A 24,618-nucleotide genomic window follows, 5' to 3' on the forward strand; every position below is an offset into this window, starting at 1 on the left:
TGTTGGCTGTGTGCACCCTACTATTGTAGCTGGGCCATTACTGCTGTTGGTACATTAATGGGAGGTACTGGCCCTCAGCCTGACATGGTTTCAAGGACTGACTGTGAATACAGCAAAGTAGCTGCCAGGCAGGGGATGACCCCATGGAGCAGAGCTTGCTTCAGAGGTGATTTGGTGCGTGCTAAGTCCATTGCAGCACAGTCTGAAGATGTATAATGAGTGTCTGCTTCTGGGTCCTAAGCAGAAGGACCCTGAAAAATCAGGCCAATGTCAAATACTCCTCCTGGCCACCAGAAACGAGCTACAAAGCAATCTTCAGATGGTTGCTACTTATGCTGGGCTTGGAGGTTCCCCAGGTAAGGCCAAGCTGTGAACTGAGTCCAGCTGCTTGTAGTGCTAAGACTGAGGCTTCTTAGCAAGAGGTATGAGCATGCTGAGGCCAGGTGCTGCTTGTTTAGAGTTTGCTTAGTTTTGAGAGATTTTAGGAAAGTCCATAACATGAGCCAAACTGGCTGTTTGTATGGAAACACCACTGGAAGTGACTTTGGCGAGCCAGAAATGTGGGTGGGGCAGGGTCTCAAGGAATCATCAGGGCACGGTGAACTGTGTTAGCCTTGTTGATGGAGACTCACAAATAGCCCATGGCTGAATTTGTAGGGGGATGGCTCAGCAAAGAAATAATGGCTTCTATCAGCACTACTGTCTGGGAGAAAACTGCCCCTCCAGCCCTCATCCTGAAGCCAGAAAATTGTTTGTTCTGTACATCCCTGGTGACTCTACTGCTACTATGCCACCACTGGAGCTCAGGGGCAGTAAGTCTGAATAAGTCTGTATGTCATCTTCCTGGGACTCCAGCAGCCCTCTTTGTCTCTCAGCCACAATCCCTGCCTATTTTCACAGCCAGAAGTTATGGGGTAATCTCTTCACAGCACTGAAACTCTGGGCTGAGAAGCCTGGTTGAGGCAGGAGCTTTTGCTCCTTAAGAACTTTCATAGCTGACATACCTCTCCTGATTTTTAACAGCCACACCATTGAAGTAGCCAGGCAGTCTCACTCACCACTTTGACTTTCCATATTCTCTCTGGGAAATATTGCCACTGGCTTCACCGAAATCCCCGTGTCCTTCAGCGTTTCCCTGGGGAGGGGGCCACCTTGATGAGTTCCTTCCTCTTCTCTGCCTCCAAACTCATCTGGACCTCTGACAGTGTGCTGGACTCTTGAGTCAGACATGCTGAACTTCTGCAAATTCTCTATTTCCCGTATTTTTGCACTCTCCAGGCTTTGTTTTTCCCCTGACAGCAGAGTAGGGGTGAGGCAGGTTCAGAGTCTTCCTTGCATCTGCAGCCCTCACCGAGAACCTGTCTGCCCACATCCAGGTGCACATGTGTGTAGAAACCTCCCAGTGTCCTGCTATAATATGCTGAGACACTATGTCTGATTCTGGATGTCCAACTGGTTGTTCATCAAAGATAAAAAAGAACAACTCATGCCACCACGATGATGTTACTCTCCAGTAATATACACATTTCAAAGTATGATGAACGCTTCCATGCTGCAGTCCCAAAGTCGGAAATCAGAAAGGAAACAATGCAATAATATTTCCCTTTGATCACCTGATAATAGGTATTATACAATTTTAAATGTTTAACAGCATCGATTTACCAAAATTAAACACCTTTTCTTATGCTTATAGTTCTTTGCACTATCTCCTCTTTAATTTGCCTATTTTATTTTTCTCAAATTACATGTTTGAAGGATTAAGTTTATCACAAATACTTTCTCCCATTTTGTCAATTTTAATTTAACTTGGTTATTATATTTTTAGAGGTGTTTTATATAATCATCTTTTTGTAAATATTTTTATATGAGTTCTTAGGTTTGTATATTGCTTGTGAAGTTCTTTTTCTCTTGAAAAATATATATTATCTAATTTCCCTATTATTACTCTTTAGTGCACAGAAAGAGGTATACCAGTATGTTTAAATCTTCACTGAGTTTTTTTACCCTAATTTCAATTCTGAATATATACTGAGTTAAAGTCATGTGGCTTCAATCCAAACAATGGGTAAATGTGTTCTTTATATATCATCCTTGGTATTTTCATTGGCCTTTATTTTTTTCAGCAGTAAAAGGAAGGACTAACATTCCTTTGGCACTTTCTACCTTTAATATCTTAGCAAGATAGACACAAAAATATGTTGTCATTTTATAAGAAACTTTATAAGTAACTCTCAGTATAGAAAAAATAGTGGTCAAGAAAGACTTTTTACAAAGGTAGTACTATAATAATATACTCAAATGAAAAAAACTAATGTGAATTTGTGTTAAGAATAATTTTCTGACTCTGAAACTAAATGTAGCCTAATAGTAGAAGGTGAAACCCCATGCATGAACTATAATTTACAACTTCATTTCACTTCATTCCATTAACAAAATAGCACCTTAATTTTTATTTCAAATACTTTCTCCAGTCAAAAAACCATGCATGCTTAAGGTATGATAACATCAGCAACATTAACAATAATAAGGAATATCTGTATCTACCATTGGTTGGGAAATCTTGAAGGGGGGCAAGCTCAAAAATGCTCTCCTAGTTTGCTTTGGAGTTATAAAAAGTTTTGCTAGAGAATGTTTAATAGTGTGTAAGGATTAGGGGAGGATATTGCACATGAGATGAGCACAGCTTCTGTGGGGGTCCTAAAAGTGTAGTTTGAAATTTGCACACACATATAAGATGTGTAGTCCTAAAGATGAGAGTGAACTCAACCATATAAAAACAAGTTTAGGAACTGAGTGCATCCATAAAGTTCTCATTTGGAGCCATTAAATTCTTGAAATATTTTGTTCAGAGTAGGTGAAACCCCACGCATGAATTATAATTTACAACTTCTTTATCTCGTTTGCAGCAATAATTTTTCTTTAGTCAAGTATAGCATACCAATACAACTGATCATACTGATGTGTATAAAAGTAAGCGATGCTCCATAAAAAGATAGAAAGCCTGTCTATCCAAAGCCCAAACCAATGCTTTCTGGAAACTTTTGTACAGTAGAAGTTGTAGCATTGCATCTGTGGGGAACTGAAGCCCAAGAGTTGGAGAAACCAAAATAAATGTGGCCTATGGTAAACTAGAAAGTTAATGGGAAGAAAGTCAAAGCAACAATAGTGATATATCTGATTCAGAAATGTTCATCTAGTTTTTCGAATACATGCTGGGAAGGGGGCAGCTTCAAGAGGGAGTGTTCTCAGTTATAGTCAGCTGTTCTAGGGACTGCTAACAAAGAGGTTTCCATTTCTGGACCTTATACTGTAAAGGAGGGAGATACATAAAAAAGTGATGAACCAATGAACCCTCAAGGTGGCTTTAGAAAGTGATACCAAACTGAAGAAAACAAATGATATAAGGTGAGAGAAAGAGACACAGGCCATGGGACAGGGTCCCTCTCGAAGAGGACAAGGAAGGGGCTCTCTGAGAACGGCATTTGATATGAGACATGAAAGGAAAGGGACCATCATAGGAAGAACAAAGGAAAATTAGTCCAGATGGATGGAACAAATACTCCAAGAGCCTTAAGCCAGAGGAATTTGGGTGTGTTCAACAGAGAGAAAGAAAATGAGGGGCCTGAGGGTAGTGGAAAATAGAGAAGAATAAAATGAGGGTGGAGAGCAGTGTGGTAGTTAAACGAGCATACAGAGCACTGGATATCAAATGGAGGCAAACCTGGCAGATTTGTGAAAACAAAAAAAGACGTATTGCTAGGTAATATGCTAGATCTTCTAATGTGGCAGGTCTGGGGTGGGGCCCAAAATTTGCATTTTTAATGAATTCCCAGGTGATCCTGATGCTTCTGAGGCCTATTTGATGAACCTATGATGTAGTTCACAGGTGGCAAACACAAGGCCTGTGGTCAGAATCTGGCCGTCCACCTCGTTTTATCTGGCCCGGCATTTAGTTTCCACCTCACAGCACCAAGCTCTTGCTTAATTGTTGAGGCATAGTTACATTTATACAGTCCTAAAATTCCATTTGGCCCTTTGAAAGCAACCACAAGGCTGGGGTGGCCCTCGGTGAAAATGAGTTTGACACCCCTGATGCAGGTCTTTGAACACAGAACAGGAAATTTGGATTTATTTTATTGTTTCTAAGTGTAATGGAAAGCAATTAGGTGATTTTAAGCAATAAACTCTAAATGAAGACTAGATTGGAGAAAGGAAGTAGATAAAGCATAGTATGCTCTCAACCTATCTTTTTTAATCTAAATGTCTCCTGTAGAAGGTATAGATTTTTTTTAATTCAACTGGCAACATCTGACTTTGATTGGATAGATTTATCCATTCACAATTAGTGCTATTGTTGGTGTAGTTGGATTTATGTCTACTTTTTTGTTCTATACGTCTCATTACTATTTTTTCCCTCCTTCAATTATGTATATTCTTAGTAAAACATTTTGGTTCCTTTAATATTTTCTCACTGTGTTTTTTGAATTATTTTCCTAGGGCTTGCTTTAGACCCCAGAAAGCATAATATACTAGGTTATATGACAAAGGTTGCTACAGAAAATAATGCTCCCAAATATAAGTAGTTTAACACAATGGAAATTATATTTTTGCTCACATAACAACTCAGTGTGGATATCTGCCTGACAGCTTTGTCTACAATGATTCAGAGATTTCTGTTCTTCTCCTTATCATCTCCTTTTTCTGTAGGATTTCATAATCCTTTATTTTAGCCAGTGGATAGGAAAAGATAGGGTAAGGTAAGTCCACTTGCTTCTAAGCCACCTTGGCTCAAAAATGACATTTGTTTTGACAAATAACCACTTGGAGAGAAATTGTCATATCCTTTCTCAACCTGCCTCTGCAAGGAACTTTAAAATGTAGGACTTGGCTAGGCAGCCAAAGCAACAACTGTGTCTGCTGGAAAGAGCCTCAGTCTTTGGTGGGCTGCAAGTTGTTGCTGCTGCGTGAGGCTACATGCTAGGAAACTACTTCAGTGACCCAGGCTAAAGATTTTAATGATTTAAACGAATATTATAGGAGGAGAGTTAAGTAAAAGGATCAGTGTAGCCCTGGATGGGTAATTTAGTTGGTTGCAGCAGCATTCTGATGCACTGGGGTTGCAGGTTCAATCCTTGGTCAGGGCTCAGACAAGAATCAACCAGTGATCTGAGAAGAACAACAAATCAATGTCTCTCTTTCTTTTTTTCTCTTTCTCTCCCTCTCTTTCCTATCTTTTTTCTGAGGCTGGTAAATTTAAAATAAAAACGAAGAAAATGGTAGATTCATAATACATTGTGGAGATAGAATACCTAGATTTGCTGTAGGGATGTAAACTACGCTGTACATGGTAACATTTACCAATATGAAAAAAAATAAGGGTTTAAGGAAGAAATAAATTAATTAAGTTTGACATGTCAATTCTGTGGTGCTAATCTTATATTCAAATAAAAATATTAAGCAGGTATTTGTTTATGTGTATCAAAAGTTCAATAAAGGAGGTGAAGTTTGGATGTATGTACTTGGAAGTCACTGCCATAGAGCTAACATTTAAGGCCACAAGCAAGATTTTCTAGGGAAAATGTGCAGACAAAATAGAGAAGTCCACTGTCTCATCAATATTTTAAAGGACAAACAGAGGGTAGAAGCATAACAAGAGATGAGGAAGCTACATAATTGTGAGGAAAAGGGAACACCTTATCATTTGTTGTCAGGAAAAGAGCATTGCAAAAAAGAAAAAAAAAGGAGTACCTAACTGTGTCAAATGTTTCTGACTTTAAGTAAAATAAAGAAATGTTACCAAGGTCATTTTTTGACCTTGATAAGAATAGCTTCATATCCTATCCCTTTATTCAGCCCAGATATAACTGCTTTTAACAACTAGAATGTGATGGGAGTGATGCTATATGTCTTCCAAATATGTCATGGTAGGAAATCGTTTCCTCACAGTTCTTTTTCTCTCTTTAAGTATACTCCTTCTATGAGGAATCCCAAACTACCATACATTCAAGGGTTATAGGGAGACAGCTATGTGAAAAAAGGCAAGGCCCCCAGCTGACCATCTTTATCAGTTGCCAGGTATGCAAATGAACAAGCCTTGGATGATTATAGTCCCCAGACATCTTCTAGCTGAGGCCTCATGAATCACGGAGGAGTGACCAATCATACCACAGTGTTTGCTCCAAATACATGACACACAGGATCTTTGACCGTAATAGCTGACTTACTCCATTAAGTTTTTTTTTTAAAGATTTTATTTATTTATTTATCTTTAGAGGGGAAGGAGAGAGGGAGAGAAACATCAATGTATGGTTGCCTTTCGTGCATCCCCTGCTGGGAGTTAGCCTGCAAGGAACCAGCCTGCAACCCAGGCATGTGCCCTGACTGGGAATCGAACCGCGATCGTCTGGTTCGCAGGCCTGCCCTCAATCCACTGAGCTACGCCAGCCAGGGCTACTCCATTAAGTTTTGAAGTACTATATTTTGTGGCCATATTAACTAGAATACAGAACTGGAAATCAGGGGTAAATCAAGAGGTAAATGTGGCTTGAGAGACAGGACAAAGAGGGTGTTGCTAGAAGGTAGGTAGAGGGGGTAAAGTGTAAAGGTCTTTGCCTTTGTAAGGACTTGGGCTTCTCTTCTGAGTGAGATGGGAGCCTTTGAAGGGTTCTTTGAAGTGAGGAGTAACACAATCAATGTCAACATACCTATTGCTGCCTTTTGAGACGGCAGATTTTGTGGTACTCTTCACACTCTTTGTTAAAGCAAACACAGACATAAAAAATGTTTACACAGTAGCTTCTCGACTAGTGATAAACTACCTCCATTTTCTTAGAAATGAAACTTTGTTAGTGAAGAATAACAAAGTATTCTTTGTCCATTAAGTATAAAGTTCATAAAGTATAGTAGGCAATTCTATTGCCTACTGTTTTCTTTAGTTCTGTTTTTTTTTTTGAAGAATGTTACAGGAAATTATTAAAGGCAACATTCACTTAGATGAATCTCTGCTGCTGATTATACCAAATGATACATTTTTAGTGGAGAATATTTTGGTAGTATTGAAGAACTTTATCTAAATTAAATACTCAAGAAAAGGGAAAATAAATCTTTGGAATCTCATTTAAATGCTAGCTCAATTATTTTGCTACAACTCTACACACCTGCTTGAACAATGTCCAAGGTTAAAAACTGAAAATATCAGGAGCACGCTATTATGAAGTACACTTTAGAAATGTCTCCAATTGGTAATGGTTTGTTTGCAAGATAATACATATTTTTCTCATATATCATTTTTACAGTTTTATTAAAGAATTTTCTTACTAATCATATTATTTTCTCATAGACAAGAAAATCTAAAGTTACCATAAGTACAAATATTGAGTCCAGTGAGAGTTTTTAAATTAATTGACCAACAATGGGTTGAGCATTGTCCTGCAAACCAGAAGGTCACTGGCTGGATTCTTGGTCAGGCACATGCCTGGGTTGCAGCCCAGGTCCCCAGGTGGAAGCATGTGAGAGCAACCGGCTGATGTGCTCCCACACATTGATGTTTCTCTCCTCTTTCTCCCTCCCTTTCCCCCTCTCTTTAAAAAATATAAGGAAGTAAAATCTTTAAAAAATTACTTGGATTTCATTTCTTCTATGAAACTTGCACATTGAATGATGAGAGTCCTAATATAATTAAGTGGTAAAAAAATCCCTATAGAATACATATATTTCCTAAGGTATGAAATATATTTAGTGAAGTGGAAAGATAAAAAGACGATATAGTCTACCTACAATGCCTGAAATAATTTAGATTTGCAGAACATTAAGTAAAATTCTTAATAACATTTGAATTCCAAGAGACTAGTTCTTTTAAAATAAACTAATTGTACTTTATCACATAAAAGTTGAAAAAAGCAAGACACCCTAAAAATTAAACTGTAAGATATAGAAGTACATTTTGAGACACATAATAATGCAGTTGATTTGTGTTAAGACAATAACCTATACATTTAAATGGCAAATTATTTTGAACACCACAAATTATTTTGATATTTATTTAGTAAGCCTAACAATGTTGCTCCACCAATTTTAATTCTTTCACAACAAAAATACAAGGTTTTCACAGTGCACTTCCATTACACATTTATATTTAAAAGATGGTCATTAATAGATAAAATGGACTTGTTACAACTACAAATTTGATCAACATGGTACAGAAAATAAAGTCAGAACTCATGATTTCCATCTCTAACTGACACAACGTAAACTAAGAATTCTATCATCTGTTTAATCTTTACCTCTTATTTCCTAGGACCTTTCATTGCTATAGCTCTTATATCAAGGTGATACTACAGAAAATATCAGATTATGTATACAAATCAGGTTCTTCTATTGGATACAAAGCAGCAGGACAGGAAATAAATAAATTCACTGATTTCTCCAAGAGGCATAGAGAATTTCATTGTCTAGTATATGTTTTTTTTTAAATATTTTCAGGTTGACCCTGGGAACTTCCAGCTGTATATCCCATATTCTCATTAATTTTTTGCTAGCATTAATTATTTAAATTCACCATTGAGTAAGCTAGTCTTAAATAATTACATTTTATATATGTAACTACTACAGACTAGAGCCAAAACACAATAAACAGAGGCTTTATAACAAGAGATAAAACCTCTCTATCCCAGATCCAGAACAAGGCATTTCATCCACTCATTCAACACATAGTGATTGAATAGCTATGTATTTGACATTGAATGTCCTGTTCGCAGCTATACCTGCATATATATATGAAATCGTCCTTGCCCTCATGAAGTGTTCAGTCTATTGAAGAGATACAATTTATTCTTTGTACTTATATTACAAGGAAAAAAGTAAGAAATGCCATGATAAAGTAATTTGAACTTTAAAAAGAAAGAATAATATTATATTACACAGAAAGCTCGTAAAAGAGGGCTCAAGAAATGCACAGTCAGAGAGGTGAGACTGGAGTATGGCAATGGAAGGTGGATGGACAAATAGAGATAAATATCCCAGACAGAAATAAAAGTCTAAGGAAAGGCAAGAACAAATGGGTGGTGTGAAGACAAGAGCAATTAGATGGCATTCAATTCTAATGCATTACATTAAAGTAGATTCACAAGTAAATTTTCCTTGATAATAGAAATATTTAAATATAACTATAATTAACATATTTTTAATTTTTCTCTGAGAATAATAATTTGTATTACACTTTAATATAGAAAGAAAGAACATTAAAATTTTTTGGGGTTAGACCTTTACCAGTTTAGAAAGAATTTATATTTTTTTAGTTAATGTCTCATAAAAAGTGGAAAGAAAGTTTCTTTCCATTTTCAGCAAGTGGAAAGAAAGTTTTATGTTATAGGTTGAATGAAGTAAAGGAGAGATTAAACACAGAGAAGATTTCAATAACTTAAAAATTATTTTCTAACTACATAATGCTATAAAATATTTTATAGTAATATAGAATTACTTTTTAAAAAAGTAACTTAATTAGTTTTGTTTCATTCTTAAAACTTTTTTCTATCAGTAAAAGAATAGGAATCAATGTAAATAAGACATTATGTCTTCTATTCAGTTTTTTTTAGAATGTTATTTTCTAAGCCATCCAATGAAACATAGAATCTGTAATTAATATCTGCGAATCATTTCAAAATAGTTTTTAAGGAAGAAAAGGAGTAAGAAAAGGAGTCAGGGATGGAGTTGGAGAGAATGTAGGAAGAGGGAGAAGGGGAGAAAGGGAAAAAAGGAAGGGTAAGGAAGTATGGAAAGGTGGAGGTGAGGAAAAGGGAGATGAGAGGTTTCATGTTAGTTACTTAGTGTATTTTTTTTTTGTATCAGGAACAAAATATTTTTCTTGAACAACTACTTGCTCCAGTGATTGTAATGGATATTTAAAAACAAACAAACAAGTGAACAAACAAACAAAAATGGTGGCATTGTTCTCTAACAAAATCCACAGCCACTGAAAAAAACATCTTTTCCCATGGAAATGAGCAATTTCCTAAACTTTCTAGGGAGCAAATGGTCACCACTAATCTAGTGGCTTAATCCTCTCCTTTGTATCTCTTACTCTATTTCAGGTTATCTATCCTTTGCCTCCAGGCAGGCCTATAATTAAACCATGCAAGACAGGTGGGCTTCAAGCCTAGTCATGATTTTTAGGGAAGTCATTTCCACAGCCTCTCAACATTAATGAAAATAATCAGTCCCAAAATTTAGGAGAACAGCAAAATATCCCAAGTAGGCAAAAGCATTTGATACACTTTTCTTTTTGGTTCCATGTCTGATAATGATTATTTCCTTTTCTAATAAAACATATGTGTGTCTGTTTGAAATAGTTTAACATGTATAGCAGTTAATGATTCCAAACAACGTACTAAATCTCTATTTTAAAATACAATTTTTTCTTGTTGCAAATGTAAAATCTATTTGATAAATAAATACAAATGAAATATTTGGCATTCTGCAAAAGGCTCTACAGATATGGAACCTAAGCGTTCTTTTTTTTTTGGTATTCTCTTTTTTTTTTTGTTATTATTTAATTCTTGTTCAAGTACAGTTTTCTGTCTTATATTCCCAGCCCTGCCCACCCCCACACCCAGTGCTCCCCCCTCCCATTTCCACCATCTTAGTTTTTGTCCATGTGTCCTTTATACTTGTTTATGTGAGTCCCTCCCCTTTTCCCCTGTGATTCTCTCCCCTCTCCCCTCTGGTCCCTGTCAGCCTGTTCTGTATTGCCTTCTTTTGCTTTTGGATATCTTTTTATTACAATCTTTCAGAGCCTTGAAGCTATGATTATTTTTCTCCTAATGAATTTGATCCTCAAAACTTTTTTTTTAAACTTTTGAAAATTTTATTTTCTAAACAACAATGTGAAATCTTACAAAGAAAAAATATACCTTCTATATAACAAAATTTAATTAAATTATAGAAATATGAAAGCTGCTTATCTAACTTTTAAAACTTCCCAACTTTTTATTCTATCATATAATTAGGCTTTATGACTAATTTAATATTTTTACCCTTGATAATTCTCTGTGAATATCAACAACTTCTCCTTGCACTTCGAACATGAACATTCATTCCAAGGCTTTGTAGGCACACACCCTCCACACCCCACGTTATCCTTATTCTTTATCAACATGCCCGAATCAACCCACCCACAAGATTTTCACTAAAAATGACTCATCCAAGTTGATGTCTCCTTCTGTGCAGAGTGAAAACAACAGCAGTCTTTATCCAACTGTAACTAATTCATGTTATTACTAGTTAACATAAACCAAAAAGAATAAAAATTATTATAATTCATTAACCCTCTTGTTCCAAAGACATCCAATGAGCTAAATATAATTATCCATAATTTGAAAAAAATAGATGGATAGGAGTAACATTTGGTAACAATTATTTGGATTTTACTATGTTCTAGGAACTACTCTAAACACAATTCATTTTCCTCTTTATATTATAGTAAGCTGTGATTCAATTAAATAATAGATCAGTACTGAACTGATATTTTCAAAGTGGTATTTGGTTTTTATGACATTGTTAAAAGTTTAATTTACAAGACACTGAACAGATTATGACAACAATGAAATTTGCTTCTCAGAGTGGAACAATACTCTGAAAAATGAACAGTATGCAATATTGATTCATATTTAGAACTATCTACTCAATTTAATCATAAAATTTTAATACTATATTAAAATATCTAAGCAATTAAAGAAGAATGCTAATCTTAATGGTAAACAAGGTTATAATTCAAGATGACGTTTGAGGAAAATATTACAATAAAGAGGATAGAAAAAAATTTTTGGATACAATGTATATGTTTATGGCATAAATTGTGGCATTGGTTTTGTGAATATATACTTCTCTCCAAACTCATGAAATGTATTTACAACAAACACATACAGCTTTTTGTGTATCAATCATACCTCAATAAAGTGTTTTTTTAAAGAGGTAGCTATTGAAGTGTCTCATAAACTCTGCACTGAACTATATAAGTATATTATCTCTGAAAAATAAAGTATATTATGCATACACTAAACATGCACACACAAATACCTATACAGAGTTACTATTTAAAGTAGTTAATCTAGGTAAATAACCAAACAATTCAGTTTTTAAGTTATGTATTTATTATAATAAATATGTTTAGACTAATGGGCCTGGCAAAGCACAGACTAATAATAATTACTTCACTACAGTTTAGTAGATTCTCACCAATTATATTTATTAATCCTTCCATAGCTCTATAGTAGTAACTAGAATTATTGTTAATGCAATAAACACAGGATAAGTAATTATCTCTACAGAAAGAAAACATCTATCATTTGTTCTTATCTTCATACAAAAGTTGATTTGTATGTCATTTTAATTCATTGCCCAAATTTTCTAATTCATCATGTAAAAATTTAATGTGCAGGTCTATAACAAAAATATTCATTACAATAAAGACAGATAATAAGGGAACAAAAAGCTAACAGATACTTAGCCACTCCAGAATTTTAATCATATATAAACTGTTTATATTCCTGCTGCTGCTCTGAAATTTTCTACAGATTTCAGAATAAGTGGAATTTTCGATGAAAGAGATAGATTTAAAGGTTAGTTGAATTTGATGTATATTTTTTAAATGTACAAGAATTCTCCATATCCTAATTTGTTTAAATAGACTTTAACAATTCTCTTTCAAAGGACCATTACTATCTTTTTTAAAAAAACAATAGATTATATAAAATAATTTCCAATACTATTTTGAAATGTTAATTTATATAAATAAAATATTTTGCGATCTAAACATATTTTTTCTTTATACTTGCTGATACTTAAATGATGCATGTACTTGCTTTTGCTTCATCACTAATTGTCTTAATACACTTTGTCAAAAAGATAAGTAGATAATCCACTTCAGTTTGACTGGGAAACATTTTTATAATTTTTTAAACTTATTTTACTGATAGTTGATAAAAGTGTATAGGTTTCAAATATACACTTCTATAATACATCATCTGTATACTGCATTGTATGTTTATCACCTAAAGTCAAATCTTCTGTCACCACGTATCTGTCCCCCTACCCTTTACTTACACCCTCTCTCTCTGGCAACCAACATCTTCTTCTCTGTGACTTTGAGTTTTGTTTGTTTGTCTTGTTTCTTCATTTGTTGCTTTCAGTTTCCTATCTTATTGGGGAACATTTTAAAGGTAATTGAGCCAGGCGGTGAAAGACAAATACCATATGATCTCACCTTTAACAGGAAGCTAAACAACAAAACAAACAAACAAGCAAATACAGCCAAAGACACTGAAATACGGAACAGGCTGACAGGGACCAGAGGGGAGAGGGGAGAGAATTTCAGGGGGAAAGGGAAAGGATTCACAGGAACAAGTATGAAGGACACATGGACAAAAACTAAGGGGGGTGGAAACAGGAGGGAGGTGGGGAGCACTGTGGGGGGGGGGCTGGGATGGGAATAAAAGACAGAAAGCTGTACTTGAACAATAATTAATTAAATAAATAAACAATGCTTTAAAAAATAAATAAAGGTGAAGAAATAGGCATTTTTCCTCCCCTAACTCTCTTAGTAAAGTGAAAGAGAAACTCTTTTATCCAAGCTTTAATTAAGTAATGTAAACTAACCTTGTATGAAAGAGATATTTTTTCTCTAGTTCATCCCTGCCAAGAATCTATATTAAGTATAAATGCCTCACTCTAGGGAGAGATGTATTTCCCCTGAATATGATGCATTTCCTTCCTTGGAAATTGTTTTGGGATTCTTTAAGACAAAGAGACCTATATATAAGTTATTATTGGTTCCCTGTCTCGGTTCCCTGATTCCTTCATTGACTATTTCCCAAAGGTAATTTTCATTAAAACTTATACTGTCACACTGCTAGACTTTTAGCTCTCTGTGTTTGCTTCAGTCAGTACTCTAAGACTCAGAAGTATATACAAAAACAGTGATGTTTCTTTGATAGATTTAGGGAAGCAGGTGGAAAATTTTGTAACTGACTTTTTCCTGCAAGTCTTCTCTTTCAAGTCCCTCAATCTGATACAAAGAACACAGTAATTTGTAATCACACTCTAATCTCTTTTAGTCTAAATCCAAATAATTTCCTTCTGTACCCTCCTTTGTAGAGATTTAAATCCCTTATTATTCAGTGATCTTATTTTTAAACTCTGCTTGGGAAAGCAGAGGTGACTTTTGATGCTAATCCTATTCAGTCCACTGACTCTGTTCCCTTCAGGGAAATGGCCAAGGATTTTAAGGGGGTAAATATATAGCCAGCCACATAACAAGAAAAAGGAAAGTCTAAGTTAAAAATTTCAAAACTAAAGATTATATAGATAAAGACGTTATATTAAAACTCAAGCATATTTATTCTGATGAGCTATTTTCTCATTTCATTGGAAATAGCTAGTTAAATCCTTCAGTCAGCTTTTCATCGCCTAGGAGTACCTAGCTACAACATTGTAAAAAGCATTCATTTGATTTTATATTCAAGGCAACAGCACTGGTGTGACCTAAGTTAGACCCTTCAAATAAAATTGAACCTAATTATATTACACATTCAAACTCTAAAGAAACATGTTAATTATTATGATAATATTTCTTAGGCTATTCTTTCATAGCTCTCTGATTATCAGTTAAAACTGGCCAAAAATAAGAAATATTATTCTTTCTTTTTGTAATTTAATACTTTGCTATTGTATTTTTATTACCATTTAGTCCCTTATTTGCCAACCCCACAATCACCACGCTGTTGTCCATGTCCATGAGACCTTTTTCCCTTTTTGCTCAGTCCCTCTTCTCTCTACCTTGCTCCCCAACCTTAGCCATCATCTGCTCTCTATGTATGAGTCTGTCTGTATTTTTCTTGTTAGATCAGTTTGTTCAATAGATTCCACAAATGAGTGAAATTGTATAGTATTTGTCTTTTTCTGTCTGGCTTATTTCAATTAGCATAATGCTCTCCAGGTCCATCCATACTGTTGCAAAGAGTAAAACTGTTTTCTTTTTTAAAGCAGAGTAGTATTACATTGAATGCCCCATGGTTCTTTTACCCACTCATCTACTGAGGAACACTTGGGCTGCTTCCGTATCCCGATGAGTGTGGAAAATGCTGCAATCTACATAGGGGTGTTTGTGTTCTTTAGAATTAGTGTTTTGAGTTCATATATATTCCCAGAATTGGGATCACTGGGTCAGAAGGCAGATTCATTTTTAATTTTTTGAGATACCTTCATACTTCTTTTCACTGTAGCTGTACCAATCTGCATACCCACACACAGTGCAAAAGTGTTCCCCTTTCTCCACATCATCCCCAGTGCTTGCTTGTTGATTTATTGATGATAGCTGTTCTGACAAGTGTGGAATGGTATCTCATCGTGGTTTTAAATTGCATTTCTCTGGTGAGTAGTGACATTGAGCATCGTTTCATATGTCTATTGGTCATCTGTATGTCCTCTTTAGAGAAGTGTCTACTCGTGTCCTTCACCCCTTTTTAAAATTGGATTGTTTGCTCTTTTTTCTGGTGTTGAGTTTGGTAACTTCATGATAAATTTTGGATATCAAAGCCTTATCAGATGTATCAGGTAATTCAGAGGATTGGAGTATGTTCTCCAATCTTCCAAATTACCTTTTTATTTTGTTAACATTTTCCTTTGCTGTGCAAAACCTTTTTATTTTGATGTAGCCTCATTTGTTTATTCTTTCTTTTGTTTCTCTTGTTTGGTATATGTATATCTGACAAAATATTTCTACAAGCTATGTCTGAGATCTGGCTGCCTGTGTGATTTTTATGGTTTGGGGTTTCGATTTAAGTCTTTGATCCATTTTGAATTTATTCTTATGTGTGGTATAAAAAGACGGTCTAGTTTAATTTTTCTACACATATCTGTCCTATTCTCCCAACACAATTTATTGAATAAATTATCTTTAGCCCATTGTATGTGCTTGCTCCTTCTGTCAAATATTAATTGAATATGAAAGTGTGGGTTTATTTCTGGGCTCTCCATTGATCTATGTGTCCTCTTTTTGCGTCAGTACCAGGATGTTTTTATTACTTTGGTTTATAGTATAGTTTGGTACTAGGTGGCATGATTTCTCAAGCTTTGTTCTTCTTGTATCATTGTTTTTATTCATGGTCTTTTGTGGTTCCATATAAATTTTTGAAATATTTGTTCTAGTTCTGTGAAATACATCATTGGAATCTTGATAAGAATTGTACTGAATCTATAGATTGCTCCAGGTAGCATGGAGAATTTAATGATGTTAATTCTTCCTATCCACAAACATGGTATGTGCTTTCCCTTATCTTCTTCAGTTTCTTTCTGCAGTGCCTCACAATTTTCCAAGTATAGGTATTTTGTATCTTTGGTTAAATTTATTACTAGGTATTTTATTTTTTATAGCATCTGTTAATGAGAGTGTTTATTTAATTTCCTTTTCATTTAGATTGATATTGGCATATAAAAATACAGCTGATTTCTGGATATTGATATTGTATCCTGCTATTCTGCTGAATTCATTTATCAGTTCTTGAAGTTTCTGTATGGAATCTCTGGGATTCTGTATGTACAGTATCATATCATTTACAAACAAAGATCATTTTACTTCTTCCTTTCCCATTTGGATGCCTTTCATTTCTTCTTCTTGTCTGATTGCTGTGGCTAGGACTTCCAGTGCTATGTTGAAAAAGAGAGGTGAAAGAAGACATCCCTATCTTGTTCCCAATCTTAAAGAAAATGTTTGTGCTTTTTGCCCACTGTGTATGATACTGGTAGTGGTTTTGTCATATATGGTCTTTATTTGTCTATTATTATGAGAGTGTTTATTTAATTTCCTTTTCATTTAGATTACTATGTTCCCTCTAGTCTAACTTTGCTGAGAGTGTTTATCATAATGGGTGCTGGATTTTATCAAATGCTTTTTATGCATCTATTGAAATGATCACCTGTTTTTTATCCTTCATTTTGTTTATGTGATAAATCACATTTATTGCTTTGTGAATATTGTACCAACCTTGCATTCCTGGAATAAATCCCACTTGATCATTTTGTCTGGCCATTTTTGATGCATTTCTGTATTTAGTTTGCTAATAATTTGTTGAAGATATTAGCATCTATGTTCACCAAGGATATTGAAATATACTTTTTCTTTCTTTTTTTATAGTATCTTTATCTGGTTTTGGAATTAGGATAATGACGACCCCTTAAAATGAGCTAGGAAGTCTTCCCTCCTCTTGAATTTTATGAACTAGTTTGAGAAGGAGAGGTGTTAATTCTCAATGTTTGGTAAAATACACCTGTGTAGCCATCCAGTCTGGGGTCTTTGTTGGGAGTTTTTTTATTACTGCTTCAATTTTACTAGGTGTAATCTGTCTATTCAGATTCTCTGGTTCTTTCTTATTTACTTTTGGAAGATTGTACATTTCTAGGAATTTATTCATCTCATCATGGTTGTCCAGTTTTTTTGGCATATAGTTGCTCATAATATATTCTTACAATCCTTTGTATTTCTTTGGTCATTTGTTATTTCCCCTTTCATTTCTGATATTATATATTTGGACCCTCTCTTTTTTTCTCAATAAGTCTGATTAAAGGTTTGTTAATTATGTTTGTCTCTTCAAAGAACCATCTCTTGGATTCATTGATCTTTTGTATCATTTTTTAGACTCTGTTTTATTTATTTCTTCTCTGAGCTTTATTATTTCCTTTCTTCTACTCACTTGCGGCTTTGTGTTTGTTGTTCTTTTTCAAATTTCTTTAAGTGTAAATTTAGATTGTTTATTTGAGCTTTTCTTTCTTTTTTTTATAGGCCTGTAATGCTATGACTTTCCCTTTTAGGATTGCTTTCTGTGTGTCCCACAGATTTTAGATTGTTTCATTTTCATTTTATCCTCATTTTCATTTGTTTCAAGGTATATTTTTATTTATTTCTTGACCTAATTTCTGACCCATTCGTTGTTTAATAAAATGGTATTTAGCTTCCATATTTTTGTGTGTTTTTCAGTGTTCTTCTTGTGATTGATTTCTAGTTTCATAGCATTGTGATCAGAGAAGATGCTTGATATGATTTCAAACTTCTTAAATTTATTGAGATTTGTTTTGTGTCCTAACATGAGCTCTATCCTAGAAAACACTCCATATGAACTTGAAAAGTATGCATATTCTTCCACTTTGGGGTACAATACTCTGAAGAGATCAATTAAAAACATTTGATCTAGTGTGCTATTTAAGGCCATTATATCTTTGTTGATTGAAGTCAAGGGGCTTTTGAAATTCCTGACTATGACTGTATTCCTGTTGATTTCTACCTTCATGTCCATCATGATTTGCTTTATATATTTAGGTGTTCCCATGTGAGGTTTGTACATGTTTACTAGAGTTATATCCTCTTGTTGGATTGTTCCCTTATCATTATGTAGTGTCCTTTTTTGTCTTTTACTATAGCATTCGGTTTAAAGTTTATTTTGTCATATATAATTGCTACCCAATCTCTTTTTCCCATTTGTATGAAATACCTTTTTCCATCCCTTTACTTTCTAGCCTGTGTGTATCTTTCAATATGAGGTGAGTCTCTTCATGGCAGCATATATATGGGTCTTGTTTTCTTATCCTTTCAGCTATCCTCTGTCTTTTGTTGGAGAATATAAGTCATTTACGTTTAGGGTAATTACTGATAGACATGTAATTATTGTCATTTTATTGTTAGACCATTTTCCTGTTTTTAATTTTTCTTCTTTCAGCAAGCACTTTAACATTCATTTCAGTACTGGTTTGGTGTTAACAAACTCCTTCAGCTTTTCCTTGTCTGGGAATCTCTTTATTTTTCTAATTTTAAATAATAGCATCACTGGATAAAGTAGCCTTGGTTGTAATCCTTGCTATTCATTGTCTTGAATGTTTCATGTCATTCCCTCTGGCCTGAAAACTTTCTGTTGAATAATCAGATGTCCATCTAATTCATGTTCTCTTGTAGGTTATTCATTACCTTCAAAGTAATTCATTACCTTGTAGGTAAATTACCTGCTTTCCTCTTGTGGCTTTTAGGATTCTCTCCTACTTTTTAAGCCTTGACATTTTAATTATCATGTGTCTTGGTGCAGGCCTCTTTGAGTCCAACTTGTTTGGGACTCTCTGAGCTTCCTGGCCTTGTGTGTTTTTTAACTTCACCAAATTAGGGAATTTTTCAGTCATTATTTCTTCAAATAGTTTCTTGATTCCTTGCTCATTCTCTTCTCCTTCAGTATTTCTATGATGCAGATGTTATTACGCTTCATATTGTCCAAAATGTTTCTTAAGCTCTCATTTTTCAAAATTATTTTTAATTTTTGCTGCTCTGCCTGTGTTTTTTCCTACCCTGTTTTCCAAATCACTGGTTCAGCCCTCTGCTTCATGTAACCTATTGTTTATTTATTCTAGTGTATTATTTGTTTCAGATATTGTATTCTTTATTTCCAACTGGTCCTTTTTCATGGTTTCTATGTCTTTTTTTCATGCTGTTGAGTATCCTTATAATATTTACTCTAAGCTCTATATCTGATAAACTGCTTGCCTGCATTTCATCTAGTTGGTCTTCTTGAGAATTCTCTTGTCCTTTCATTGGGGGTTTCTTTCTTTGTCTTCCCATTTTGGCTGCTTCTTTGTATTTGTTTCTATGTATTAGGTAGATCTGTAAGACTGTAATACATGCCAAAGTCAAAACCTGACTGTGACTAGCCCTGGACAACCTATTTGGTCCTATCAGTGATATATAGCATGTGGTTCCCTCTGCTGGGCCTGGGTGTGTCAGAAAGAGCCAGTCTGTGCACAAAGGCCAGCTTTTACCAGCCCCAGGCTTGGGGCTGTGTCAGCTGAAGCTCCAGAGCCCCCAGTGATCTGCCTCTGCCAGCAGGCTTTTTGTAGCATTAAAGAGTGAAAATCTTTCAGCTGTACTCCTCAGCAGCAGGGCCTCTGCATTACAGGGTGGAGCAGAGTAATACCTATGGGTAGGGCTATTGCTTCCCCTCAGGTTGATGCCACTTGAAGGAGATTGCTCTGCCTGAGAGATGGCTCCTGTTGTATCGGGAATGATTCAGCACAGGGGGCCAGGTGGCTGTTCCTTCAGCTCTGTTCCCAGAGCTACCAGCCTCAGACTCTCCTCAAATATCTCTAGTCTACCCTGCCCTCCCTCTGCTGGAGATCAACATAAGTGGCTGCAACCAGAATTTTTTGTGTTCACCCTTTTTAGAGATTGTCTCAGATTTCAGTCTCTCTCCCTGGAAAACAGTAACCCCACTGCTTTTCACAGATGTATGTTTCTCTCCTGGTTGTGGTACTATAGACTGGGGAGCCCAGCTTGGGGTTTAGATGGCACACTTCTCAAGGGGAATCCCCTGGCTGCTCAAACATCCCTCCTGCCCTTCAGCTGCCACCTGTGGGAGCCCAGCCAGCCCTCTTGTGCCTCCTCCACACTCCATACTGGTCATGTTGTGGTGATGTGGCTTTTTCTCTCTGTCCTTGGTTATAAGGCTTCTCTCCAGATAGCATTCAGTTCACTATTTAGGATGGTTATTCTATAATTTAGCAGTAATTCCAGTTTGGTCCTGGGAGGAGTTATTGTAGAATTCACTTACTCCTCTGCCATCTTGGGTCTCTAATAAATCTTTATTTTTAAAAAAATCATCAGAGAAAGCTTTTGCCTGTGTTTCAGGACCCCTGGTTTCTATGTTTGAGATTCCCATGATGGTCAAACAAGTACATAATTTTTAAGTTTTAAATCAATTTTGAATAAAATTTCTTCAGATAAATGATTACAAAGCCATTTTAGTATTTAGAAGGCTACAGAATCATGGGGAAATCACAGGCAACTACAAAGAACTGAGTGGGAACTACAACAATATGAAAAAGGAAATGGAAACTATAAGCAAAAACCAGAAAGAAATGAACAATAAAATTTTGGAAATAAAAAAACACACTAGAAGGAAAAACAAGCAGGCTGGAAGAAGCAGAAGACTGAATTAGTGAACTGGAAGACAAGGCAGGGAAAAAAAAACACCCAGGTAGAGCAGCCGCATGAAAAAAGACTAAAAAAATATGAAGAAAGCTTAAGGGAACTCCAAGATAACATGAAACATAACAGTATTTGAATCATAGGGACACCAGAAGGAGAAGAAAAGGATCAAGGGATGGAAAAATTTGAAAAAATAGTGGCAAAAAACTTTCCAAACTCAGAAGGGTAAAACCATGCAAGTTCAGGAAGCACAGAGAGTTCCAGTCAAGATGAACCCAATGAGGCCAATTCCAAGATACATCATAATTAAAATACCAAGTATTAAAAACAAACAGAGAATCGTAAAATTCCAACATGAATTTCCGACAGCAAGGGAGAAACAAGATCTAACATACAAAGGGGTTCCAGTAAGGCTGGCAGCTGATTTCTCAACAGAAAAACTCGAATTCAGGAAACAATGGAAAGAGATACACCAATTAGTGAAAAAACAAAGACTTGCAACCAAAATTACTCTACCCCATGGGGCTCTCAATTAAAATAGAAGGGGAAATAAGGAGTTTCCTGAACAAAAGAAGGCTGAAAGAATACACCCTACGAGATTTACTAAACAGACTGCTCTAAGAAGAAAAATAAAAGGAGTGAAAGAGAGAGGAGCACAGGTGCAAAGGATGAAAAATGAACAAATACCTATCAATGATAACATTAAATATTAATGGATTAAATGTTCCAGTCAAAAGACCTAGAGTAGCTGGATGGATAAGAAAACATGATCCATACATATGTTGCCTAAAAGAGACCCACTTTAGAATAAAAGACATATACACAATGAAAGCAAAGCGTTGAAAAAAATGTTCCAAACAAATACTGGAAAGAAACGCTGGAGAAGCAATACTCATACTAGACAAAATAGATTTTAAAACAAGGGCCATAAAAAGAGACCCAGAAGGACACTTTATAATACTCAAGGGAAGAATCCATCAAGAAGACATAAACATTATAAACACATATGCACCCATCATAGGAACACCCAAATATATTTTAAAAATCTAGGAGGACTTCAAAAAAGACATAGACAGAAACACTATTACAGTAGGGGATTTTAACACCCCACTGTCAAAAATGGATAAATCTAACAAACAAAATATCAATAAAGATATTGTGGCATTGAACAATGTCCTAGATGAAATGGACTTAACTGATATACATAGAGAGCCTTTCATCCCAAAGAAGCAAAATACACATTCTTTTCAAATGCACATGGAACATTTTCAAAGATAGACCGCATGATAGGCTACAAAACAAGCCTCAACAATTTCAAGAAAATTGAAATCATATCAAGCATTTTCTCTGACTAAAATGGACTAAAACTAGAAATCAAGCTTAAAAAAACCCTCAAAAACACCCAAACTCATGGAGATTGAAATGTGTGCTATTAAACAATGAATGGGTCAAAAATGAGATCACGGAAGAGATAAAAAAATTTCTGGAAACAAATGGAAATGAAACCAGAACAACTCAAAATTTGTGGGACAAAACAAAGGCAATTCTGAGATGGAAGTTCATAGTAATACAAGCCTACCTAAAAAAAAAAAAAAGAAACGTTTCAAATAAACAACCTAACCCTACATCTATAAGGACTCAAGGAACAACAACAAAGACAGCCCAGAGCAAGTAGATGAAAGGAAATAACTAAGATCAAAGCAGAATTAAATGACACAGAAACTAAAAGCACAATTCAAAGGATCAATAAATCCAGGAGCTGGTTCTTTGAAAAGATAAACAAAATCAACAAGACTTTAAGCAGACATATCAAGAAAAAAAGAGAGTGGATTTAAATAAACACAATCAGAAATGAAAGAGGAGAGATTACAACTGGTACCACAGAAATACAAAGGATTGTAAGAAATTAATAGGAGAACTATATGCCAAGAAATTTGAAAACCTGGGTGAAATGGACAAATTTGTGGAAAATATAATCCTCCAAAACTGAATGAAGAAGGAGCAGAAAGCCTGAACAAACCAATAACAGCAGATGAAATTGAAGCAGTAGTCAAAAAACTCCCGAAGCAGAAAAGCCCTGGACCAGATGGTTTCACAGCAGAATGCTACAGAGCATTTAAGAAAGAGCTAACCCTTATCCTTCACAGATTATTTATAAAAATCCAAGAAGATGGAAGACTCCAAACTATTTTTGTGAAGCCAGCACTATCCTAATCCCAAAACCAGATAAAGACATAACAAAGAAAGAAAATTTCAGGCCAATATCACTGATGAACATAGACACCAAAATCCTCAACAAAAATATTAGCGACCTGCATGTAGCAGTACATTAAAAAGATCATACACCATGATCAAGTGGGATCCATCCCAGGGATGTAAAGATGGTACAATATTTGCAAATTAATAAGCATAATACATCACATAAACAAAAGGAAAGACAAAAATCACATGATCATATCAATAGATGCAGGAAAAGCATTTGATGAGGTACAGCATCCATTTATGATTAAAACACTCATCAAAGTGGGAATAGAAGGAACATTCTTCAACCTAATAAAGGCCATATACTAGAGACCTACAGCCAACATCATACTCAATGAGCAAAACTTAGACCTTTCCCACTTAAATCAGGAATAACACAAGAATGTCCACTTTAACCACTTCTTTTCAACATGGTATTGAAAGTCCTAGCAACAGCAATCAGACAAGGAAAAGAAATAAAAGGCATCCAAATTGAAGAGGAGGAAACAAACTGTCATTGTTTGCAGATGACATGATAATGTACACAGAAAATGATATAGACATCACCAAAAAACTGCTCAACCTGATAAATGAATCTGGCAAAACAGCAGCATACAGAGTCAATACTCAGAAATCAAAGGCATTTTTGTGTACCAACAATGAAATATCAGAAATATTAATTAGGCAAAAATCCCTTTTGATATAGCAAGAGGAAAAATAAAATACCTAGGAATAAACCTAACCGAGGAAGTAAAAGACTTGTACTCAGAAAACTGCACAACACTGAAGAAAGAAATTAAGGAAAGCAAAAACAAATGGAAGCATAAACTGTGTTCATGGACTGGAAGACTTAACATCATCGAAATGTCCATAGAAAATAAATAAATATACAATAGCTATTTTTGTACATGCTAGATGGTATCAGCAGCAGAATAGGGATGACTGAAGAATCAGTGAAACTAAGGCAGTAAAAATATTCTAATATAAATAGTAGAAAAATATTCTAATATAATATAGTTAGTAAGAAACTAACAACTAATAATGAAATAGAACAATTATAACATATACTATAATATATATATAACATATACCATAATAAGTTATCCCCTTACTCCCATTAAATACTATGATTGTCCTTGACAATATATTAATAAACTAAAAAGAAATTAAAATAGATATTGGAAAAGGGAAAAATAAAACAATTTCTATTTACAGGCAATTTATGATTGCTTCTGTAACTGACAGATGAATTTAGCAAGAATGAAGGATACAAGGTGAGTAGTGCAAAATTCAGTTGATGTCCTAAATAGTAGTACCAATGACTTGGAAATCAACATTTTTAAGAATCATTGACAGGAGTACACACACAA

Source organism: Sturnira hondurensis, unplaced genomic scaffold (assembly GCF_014824575.4).
Source record: "Sturnira hondurensis isolate 20B ecotype Veracruz unplaced genomic scaffold, ASM1482457v3 Scaffold0010428, whole genome shotgun sequence".
Classification (NCBI taxonomy): domain Eukaryota; kingdom Metazoa; phylum Chordata; class Mammalia; order Chiroptera; family Phyllostomidae; genus Sturnira; species Sturnira hondurensis.